Source organism: Limulus polyphemus, unplaced genomic scaffold, assembly GCF_000517525.1.
Source record: "Limulus polyphemus unplaced genomic scaffold, Limulus_polyphemus-2.1.2 Scaffold57, whole genome shotgun sequence".
NCBI lineage: Eukaryota > Metazoa > Arthropoda > Merostomata > Xiphosura > Limulidae > Limulus > Limulus polyphemus.
This window is the reverse complement of record NW_013665667.1, coordinates 1,137,453-1,148,232: the sequence shown is the minus strand read 5'-3', so window position 1 is coordinate 1,148,232 and position 10,780 is coordinate 1,137,453. Positions and strand designations below refer to the sequence as shown.

Genomic DNA, 10,780 nt, shown 5'->3' with positions numbered 1-10,780 from the left:
TAATTCAACAGTGTAAGGCTAGAGGGAAGGCAGCTAGTCATCACCACCCACCGCCAACACTTGGGCTACTCTTTTACCAACGAATTGATGGATTGACCGTCACATAATAACTCCCCCACGGCTGAAAGGGCGAGCATGTTTGGTGGGACGGGGATTCGAACCCGCGACCCTCAGATTGCGATTCGAGCATCCTAACCACCTGGCCATGCTGGGTCGTGACCCAAGTGTGTTTCGATTTTTTTGTTATAACATGATTTTCTCACTGAGCTTCTGAAGAGCTATTTATATGGCTTCTTTTAAAAAAACTAAAGAAAATGTACGAAAAAGGCTTGTAAAATATAGTAAAAGTGGGCGAACTTGCTTATTTGACCGCTTGTAAATACCATGTATTTACTTTTTCTATTTTGTATAAGTTCTACAAGCACTTTGCTATGCCTCTTTCGTCTCTTCTAAACCGTCTTCATCAAGTTAGTGGAATAAGAATAAAGGAACTTGGATTAAAATCCACAGGAAAGCATTGATATACTACCACTAGAGTTCAACAACTTATTTGCCAACTGCAACATTTAGTGCTCATTTAGTGGGAATATCGGTTAACTGAAACGTACGAATGAATCTACGTGAACTCAGTGGCTCTAAGTATTGTTAATCTAAATGTAGAAAGATCATTGAAACATTTATTTGTTTTCTTGGATTTTGCGCAAAGTTGCAGGTAGGCTATCTCCACCAACCGTCCTTAATTTTGAAGTTATAGGCTAGAGGGAAGCAGTTAGTCAACACCACCCACTGCCAGCTCTTGGTTTATTCTTGAACACCATGCTAATAACGTACCCACTGCCCCAAAATGCAGGGCATCATTTTTTTTTGTGGTAATGGGACGCGAACCACGGAACATCAGCTACACATGGAGCTACTGCCAGCCTCTATTTATACATATAAGGATAGTAGGTAAAACGGATCAGAGAGCCTGCGGGCCAAAACTTTCAGGGTTGATGCTAGCGGGGAAGGGGCCGAGCCCCCTGAAATGTCGTTAGCCCCCAAGATAATGTCGTATATTAATCAAATTTTAAATTTGGCCTCACTATATTTCTCATTGCTTCTCACCTCCAGTCAAGAAAAGCTGGAGCCGGATCTGACTCCAATGGTAAATCTTCTTTCACGTTTAACGTCTGTTGTGTGAAACAATACATGTTTAATCATTTCAGTGATTCTCAGAGCTATTTAAATGGATTTTGCAGCCAATAACGTTGAAGATTACGAGACAATGTCAATATTCTACTATTAGATACGGCTGGTTCTATACATGAGCTAAAAGAATCGGCGCCAATTTTCTATGATGCGCTTAATTAACTTGTCAATTTTCCTGGTACATAAATCATAATTATAATAGAGAGAGGCTTATTCACTAGAAATGACGGCTTGTCTGATGGCAGGACGATCAGAAGATTGGCTAGAATGTGTCAGCTACTCTGACTGTGATGAGTAATGACTCAAATCATGGACTTCCACTTGCAGTTAAGACATCGACTTTTTTCTCACTGTAAACAATATCATTAATCTTTGTCCAATCATGTGACAGGAAAGTCAGCACGTAAGGCTTCTACATTTGTCACTGACTCCTGTCCTAGTGACAGAAACAAGTCAGTTTTACGTGGGCAGAAAAAACTGAAATAACAGACTTTTGATATGTTTGTTTCTAATTTATCATCGTGCCTAGCAATATAAATATTTTATGCCACTTTAATATCAGATGTATCACTAACTAAATATTACTTTTCCATGATAATCTTTTATATAAATTTATTTTGTCATTTACTTGCAATAAACCATTTCTGATTAGATAAGTCATTCGAAACATGCAGATGATTTTCAGCAAAAATCTATTAAAAAAATTTAAGAACCTTATTAAGTTTACGTTATTACGTTACATTTTATTATTTCATGAAGCATTAATTCTCAGGCATTTCTGTAAAGCCTAATTTCAAATAAAATTATTGAGCTTATTACTATTAGGGTTTGAAGTATATATATATAAAGTGATAATATTTTATTCACTTTTATTCTTCAAACATCACTTGGTAAGTAGAAGACAGTTAAAACATATTTATGGAAGTAAAATTTAGTATGAAAGCACAATTTCCGAGTTTTGGCAATATTTTTCTAATCAAATCTTTTATGGAACAACGACTTATGCGTAGCGTACTTTCTGTAAATATCAGTCATATTTTGATGCATAGAAATGTTTCAGCATATTATTTTTATAAAACTTGTTTCATATTTACAACTATTAAAACTTTCCGTCTAAGTATTTTTTTTAGGATTAATAAATTCTTAAGTTATACTGTATAATTTAAACAGACGTTTATCTAGCTTAAATATAAATAGACTGTTTATTCAATTTTATTACGTAGTTGTAAATTAAAGCATTAAAACATAATTAGTTTGAGCTGGAAAATAACTAAATTTAGACATTAACTTTATTGTCTAGATTAAAAGTTTCTTTCCAAGCACATATAATGATATACGGATGTGAAAAGTAAATGTTTAGACGGAATATCTGTAATTTTTGATGCCAAATTTAATCATATATAGCTTAATCCAACTAAAATGGAATTAAGGCGCAACACAATAATCTCAATTAATCAGCCCAGTAAATGGAATATCAATATTGATTATATGCGCAATGGCAGATTTTAAAATAAAATACATAAAATGTGACTGCAGAAAGAAATATATATTCAATATTTGAAAAGTTTTTGTATTAAATAAATTACTAAAAGGAAAAACAAAATACAAACTACAGTCTCAACAATGATTCCATTGCCTATCTAAGTAATTAATTCCTAGCTAATAAACATAATCTTCAGTTTAATGATTAATGATTTATTGTATATGAAACATCACAAACACACCCACATAGGTATGATATAAATTCAATAAAACATATTTTGTATTTATAAAATAATCTGATTATAAAGTCCAGAAAGTTTACTTGTGAAATAAGTCAAAAGACACTGATTATATTGTTTTTAAATCATTTCTATATTTCTCTAAAGTTATTAATTCTATCACAATATGTATTTTTCTACTAATATCGTAAATAATTTCGTTTTCTCTTGGGTGGGGTTAAACCAATAAAAATTTGAAATATTTTTAAAGCAACTAAGAATTGTTAAATTGTCTTGAAAAGTATATAATCTCACTTCATTTTCATTGTATGGACTTATTTCATGTTTAGGTCGTTTAGAGAAAAAAGCAGAATTTTACAGTGAAATGTCTGTTTGAGGCGGTGTTCTGTTTTATTGTTTGTTTCACTTACTTACTTGTAGCTTCTCGGAAAGATCAATCTTCTAAGTATATATGTATCAAAAAGTTACACTTTTGACCATTGGATATTTTACATCCTTTACATCAGTGAGTACCGAGCTTTGAAACAACCCAGGTGGCGACAGAAAAGTCATGGGTCAATCTAGGGTGACAAAGACTGAAGCATGTCATTCCGCCGAATCATACTCTAGTGAATGTTCCATATACATTCGTAAGTTTTCCAAAAAAAATCTACAAGAAAACATATAATGACACTTAGTATGCATAATATTGTTTATCTTAAAGAAGTGGTGTATATGAAGAATGAAATGTATGTATGTGTGTGTGGTGACAAACTAGCTAGACATGAGAACGCTCTGTTTTTTATCATAGTACGATGCCACTAATTTCTGTTATCTGTAATATCAGGTGACATCTGGAGATCAGTCTTCGGCAACATTCTCGAACTTTATCACATCTATATATAAGTATGGCGCTTTAGCACACACACACATATATATATATATATTGGATATACGTGTGTGTGTGAGAGGATCGTTTCTGTTTCGTGATTGGAACATTGGCTTTAATAACCACAGCGCTTATTTATTTCTCCAAAGCTTCATCGACTTTTCTTAAGTATTGAATAGTTAAGCAAGAACTATGCGATATTTGTTATGTTATTTTTTAATTTTCACTGTTTGGGTATTTAATCATGTCCGTCTCGGCGTCTTCATGTGTAACTGTGAAAAAAAAAAGTTTTTACGGTAAAAAAAAACAGAGCGTTACTAAACAGTTTAAGGCTTCTGGGTTGGTATTTAAGTTAAAGGAAACTTTGAGACATAACCATGTTTGTTTGGGTTCTTTTTTTAGTTGTTTTCCACTAGATAAAAGTTGAACAATAGTAAAGGTGAAGGTAACTAGATTCAGTAAGGTTACTTATACCTTCGAATTAGATGGCTTTCATAACTATTTATATGGCAGTCGTAACCATTAACCTGAAAGAGCTTTTAATATTCACGAGAATACCTCTAGTACCATATAATACAAATAATTTAATGTAATGTTTTGAATTAATGTATATTTTTAAAGAAATGTAAGGTACATTTTAATCACCATGACAAAAACAAAGGCTCCCCAGTGGCACAGCGGTATGTCTGCGGACTCGCAACGTTAGAAATTGGGTTTCTATACCCGTGGTGGGAAGAGCACAGATAACCCTTTGTGTAGCGTTGCACTTAACTTCAAACAAACAAAAATAAACAAAGACAAGACTTAGTAAGTTAAATTTAAAAATAACTCAGATACAGCATAAAGTTTATTCATATATAACTTGTAGGTGATTCGACTGTTGTAAGTGTAAAAAAGCATTTATATGAACTTGTAAAGTACAATTCATTCTAAACAGACCAATACTTAATAAAGTTTACTAGCAAAAACAATATTTACTTTTTATGTAAATGTGAATTTCTGATATTCCCCGAAAAACAGGGAACTTGGAGCCAATGGGTGGGTAGGTATTAAGCTACGGAGAAACAAGAGATTCGGAAGAGATTCATTGCGAAGAATAAAACGAACTTTAATAGCAAAGAAAAACTCAAACACTTGTGTCCCAGAAGGAATAAAATATAAACTAAAGTGCTGGCAACTTTTGTGTTGTTATAGAAAATAATCTGCTGCCGGAAAACAAAGGACAAATTGTGTCTATGTCACAGTGTAAATCAGATCAACGTTCTAGTTTACTATCCCACAGTCCTAGAGTACCTACATCAGTGACAATTCTCATTATATACATGGAAGGAGAGAATACATTCCAGCTCATACTAATTTGTACAATCCTGTGTACCACTCCTTCAATTGGATATTACCTATATCCCAGGGAAGCATTGAAACAGAAACATGGCGAGCAAGTATAAGCTTTGTTAAATTGTTACTTTGGCATGTAACCTTATCCACAAACGAGGGTTACTACAAGTTTATGGAAATCTACACGCTGTTCACAAGTGCTACAATAACTGTAGAATATTTGCATAAGAAAATTTTAAAAATGGTTCTGGGTATATCAAAGTAAAGAAATATTTCTATTTAGTTATAGAAGGATAAAATTTAGCAGTTTTCAATTAATTCACTATCCCTACCTTATCTAAAGGCCTTCATAAGCTCAAATCTTAAAAACCAACGTTCAGTTACCAAATTTAAACAATTAACTAACATAATTATGATTTCAATTAATCACCTCCTTAGACAATATGCAAGATACTATCACCTTTAAACACGTCCAAACAGTTTATTAAATGAAATAGATCCAAGAGTCATTAACAAAAATCAAAATAAAGAAAATAATAAATCAACAGTAAGTAGGAGTTAAATAAAGCTAGAAAGGAAACTGCAATAAAACTGAACAAAATGCAGAATCAAAGTAAATTTAGTTGAATAGCATGTAATTCAAAATTCAAGACAAAATATGGAATAAATTAACCCAAAATTAGAAGATAAATAAACACAGGATTACAGAACCATATATTAAAAATATACGACAGCATAGATGCATTTAATAGCTGAAATTTGTCATATAGATTAAATGCAACAAAATGAAGTGTAAAATGATTCTAGTAAATTATATGAAATCAACACAATATGTTTTATTTAAATACAAAGCTATACAATGGGCTATCTGCAATGTGCTCACTTCAGGTATCGAATCCTGATATTAATGTTATAAGGCCTCAAGTTTACTACTGATCCACTAGAGGGCTCAAAAATATTTGGTAAAATAAGTATGACTAATGGAATACATGATTTTAAATAATTTATGTAAAAACATCAAACACTTATTCGTTGACTAAATTTAGAATCAGGAACTAACTAAAATATACGATGATTTAAAACATAGACTAAAATTGGTGTATACTGTGTGCTTAGCATAATGCGAAATGCACGAAGTAATTTAACCAGCAACATATACATCTGTCATTACATAACTATTACACACAGATGAAATTTACAGTACCACCCAAAATAAGATAAATTTGAATTTAAGAACACAAAATGAGCTAAATACAACCAAACTTACAAATAAACTTAAAACAATAAAATACAGTTTAAAATATAAAAAAAAGAATAAATAATTAAAATTAAATGATTGAGTATAGAAATATAATTTTTGATACTCAAAAGAAACACGGAGGAAAGTTTATAGATTAAAATTGACAATAGTTATGCAAAACCATACTAAAATAATAAAACATGTTATAAATAATGAAATGATACAAACTAAAATGGAGTACATGAAAAACATGAGAATTAAACAAACTAAATATACAAATATTTACATTTGGCAATACCTGTAAGGGGATTCCAGAAGAACTTGAGGTCCTCTACAGACTCCTGCTTTTTGGTAGCAATCTTATGAAAAGTCTCTTTACTTTGATAAATGCCCTTTGTGAGATAGGAGATCTCCTACTCCAATTGGCAGTCTTCTATTATCAGACATCAATTTCCATAGTTACTTCTCCCTCACAGCCAATCTAGGTCCCAAGGACTCTGACTTCCATCCATTTGGTAGTCTGGTTTTGGCAATGCTGGCACGATTACTGCAATGTGGTGTGCATCAAGTTTTATAGAATAGAGTCGGCGTTTCATAGGTGATGAACATGAGACCTAAATACTGTTCTACAGCCTGTTTTGTGATTTACGTCTTCCGATCCTACATTTTAAGACTTTTTAAGAACTAAGAAGGCATTAATTTAATTGTGAATGATGTGGTCCCATTGTAAATGGAAATGTCACAACATTCCTGTTCTTGTTGGTGTTTAGACAGCTTTTAACAGGTCAATGGACAAGAACCCCTCTCTTCTGGTGCTTGAGAGTTGACGTTCTTTTGATCATAACTGATAATTACTGGATGTAAGGTTAAGTATGTCAAAGTTGCAGGTATGGGAACCCCAGACTCTGAGGCAAACATTAAGGCCAGGGCAACTTTGGCAGCGGCAAGAGTAACAACTAGTAGTGTCATGGGTAAGGAACCCTCTTTCTACCTACACAGGTTCTAAGATTGGGAGGTATTGGCTCTTTCCTGGATTTTTTTACACCATTATCTCATGAAAGAAAGGCAGAGGAACTCCAGTTCCATTGAAGAAGGGTGTGACACTAATTTCTTACATCAGTTACTGGAATTAAGAGAATTACACTGTAAGCAGAGGCCAGTGAGTCTAATTTTAAAGGTTTTTAAACTTACTTACTGATAACACCAACTTGCTTTCTGACATAAATTAAATATAATCCAAATAAATAAAAAATAAATAAATAATAAATAAATAAATAAAAAATAAATAAATAATAAATAAATAAATAAAATAAATAAATAAATAATTCAAAAATTATATTTGTGTCAACATTATTTTATAATACCACAAGTATATAGTTAACACAAAATTTCTGTGTAACAATTTTCTTGTTCAGAAATATTTTGAAGATAAATCATTTGGTAATATCTACAAAATTTGGAATTGTACTACTTGAACATGTTTCTAAACCAAAATCTTTAGAAAATTACGATGATACTATATACTGCCATTGTCCATAATGTTCCAAAGAATTCTGTACAGTGGTTTTATTATTAGATGTGAGTCATTCTTTTATATATATTTCACAATGTTTACTGTTATCCTAGCCAGACAAACACTTGATTCTACAAACATATTAGCAAACACCATGTGCAGTTCACTGATTACCTGTCTGTGTGTTGAGTTGAGATTGGTAATGTAGTACTCAATCAATGACTTCAGATGCTTGTATCTTTGGACATGATGTAGTGCAGTGAGTGGTGCCAGCTATATAACTGAGCTGTATAAGTTTTCATCAAACAAAGTGTCCTTATAACTATTCCAGGTGGAAGCTGGATAGTTGAAAGTTCATAGTTATAGATCAGAACCAACACTTAGTCAGACAGCTGTTTGAGCAAGTGCAGCCTGATTTCATGAATACGTGTTGTATTACAGCAGGAGAAAGTGACAATATGCTATACTGAGTCATAGCACACAATGGAACACCATTTGTGCATTTGGAGGAACTACAACCTCCTTATCAATATGCACGCGTACAAACCACTGTTCTTAAGCCCAATATTGTTGAAACTGGATGGTTTGTCCACAAAACTGCAACTTACCTGGAAAACAATAAAAACCGGATGACAATTTCTACAGTAAGTCCACCCCTAAGACATCCTTCCTTGAACCAGTGCTAAAAAAGAAGTTATAGATGCCCCTCTCCACTCACACTAATTTGCCATGATATGCCAGAATAAAGTTAGTGTTAAGTAGTTAAAGTGACTGCTGTATGAGTACCTGATACACAGCAAAGTTAAGTAAAGGCCCTACTGCTTCGGTATCCACTAAAAACAAGTCTCACATTAATATATCATCACAGGCATGTGATACATCCATCAAATTTCTGAGTGCAAACTGATTGCTACACCTACCCAAGCCAGGTCAAACTCAGGCTCAACTAATTTAAACTTCGAACTGGTGTCGGCTAACAATAGGAAGAATTAAATTGTGGCGAAATGCTACAAGTTCTTCAAATACCTATAGAATGATAGGTTTCTTTTTTGTGAGTGTAAAACACTTAAATACACCAGTTCGATTTTCGATACCTCACTACTATAAAGGCTTGGTTTGGTTTGATATTTCATTGGTGGTAGTGTCCAGGGTCACTGACGAGGAGTGGAATTCTCCGAAACTAGTCTGCTTTGCATTATTACAACTGTAAAATATTTAAGCGAGAAGATACCTCCTGTCAGTTTCTTTCTCACTATCTACAAAAGTGCACTTCTTCGTTTTTCTGAAGTCTGAAGGCAGATGTAGCCTGACAAATGCAGCGCCTTCAGGCAATGATAACAACAACATTCCATGATATTTAGGGATATGTGGCATCATTGTGCTCTGCATCAACCTCTTCCACCGTCATTGATATGCTTTTCCAATCTAGAAAGTTTCTAACACATCAAGGATCTGAAGAATCGTGGTAGATGCTGACTGCCTTGCCTAATGGTTTTGCACCTCTGCCTCGAAGACATAAGCCATCATACAGCCTTTACTTCTATCCTTAGGCAGTGGTGAATCTGACCAACAACATCTGGCAATGCCCTGGTTATTTAACAGACACCAAGAGATCATTCCGGTTTGTATGTTCAGGCTAAATGTCACCACTAAGACAACCAACACATGCATATAATCACAGTTTACAAAAGTTACAAAATTAGAGAGTCAAATGGAACAAAAAATCATGCTCAAAATAAACTACACAAAAGCAATTATTTGATTGTGACATCTAAATGTATCCTAATAATCTACTCTGTTGTATTCCCAGTTAAAACTGGAGCCAACACGTAAGTATTAAACTCTGCAATAACTGAGGAGATTCAGAGGCGATTTATTGCAAATAATAAAATGAACTCACTTGGCAAAGGATTACTCAACTAACAAAATATATATATATATATATTTTTTGTATAAAACTACGGTACTGATGCTTACTTGATACTGACCAACTGTCCATCTTCTGTGTTTTCATAGAAACTGACTACTGGAGCAGGGAAGACATTTACGCCTGTATTCCCCCAGAGTTAGACAAATTGCATATATCACACCCCTGGAGTACAATGTCATAGAAGTATGAACAAGTAAGTGCGAACTTTATGCAAAAGCCTCTGTGGCATATAACCTCAGCCCCAAAGATTAACATAAGTTTATAACTATCTACATCTTGTTCACAAGGATGTTAACTAACTGCCAAACACTTGCACGAGATATTATGAAAGAAAAAAAGAATAAAAGTATATTCTTATCTAATTATAGAAGGGTAAAATCCGATAGCTTTAAACTGCTATTTAATTAAACTTTGATCTCAGTTAATCTCGCAATCTGTTTTGTTTTTTAATTTTGCCAGACATTATTGTTTGTTTTGAATTTCGCGCAAAGCTACACGAGGGCTATCTGCGCTAGCCGTCCCTAATTTAGTAGCGTAAGACTAGAGGGAAGGCAGCTAGTCATCACCACCCACCGCCAACTCTTGGGCTACTCTTTTACCAACGAATAGTGGGATTGACCATCACATTATAACGCCCCCACGGCTGAAAGGGCAAGCATGTTTGGTGTGACGGAGATTCGAACCCGCGACTCTCAGATTATGAGTCGAGTGCCTTAACCACCTGGCCATGATGGGCCTCCCTTAAAAGTAATAGAAGGACATTATGTCATATATGGGTTGTATGTGTTTTCCCATGGATTAACTAATGACATGGACAATCGTATCTGTAAAACAGACTCTTAACTTTAGTTAAAAATCTTAAATAAACTTCTGTGTTTAACGTGAAAAGAAACTGGAAAACAAAACTTCGTATACCAGATTACTTTGCTACTTATACTTTCTTTCATATATTTAACGGTTACAAAGAATCTCTCTGAAGTTTTTT

General features: G+C 33.5%; 1 long non-coding RNA gene across 1 annotated transcript in view; it reads left to right on the top strand.

Annotated features, from left to right (window-relative positions):
• LOC111086999 overlaps window positions 1–10,780 on the top strand; it is a 174,753-nt gene that overhangs the window by 5,448 nt on the left and 158,525 nt on the right. Inside the window, exon 2 of the long non-coding RNA XR_002611722.1 lies at window positions 9,882–9,988. This is a non-coding gene — a long non-coding RNA (uncharacterized LOC111086999). The remainder of the gene's footprint in view (window positions 1–9,881; window positions 9,989–10,780) is intronic.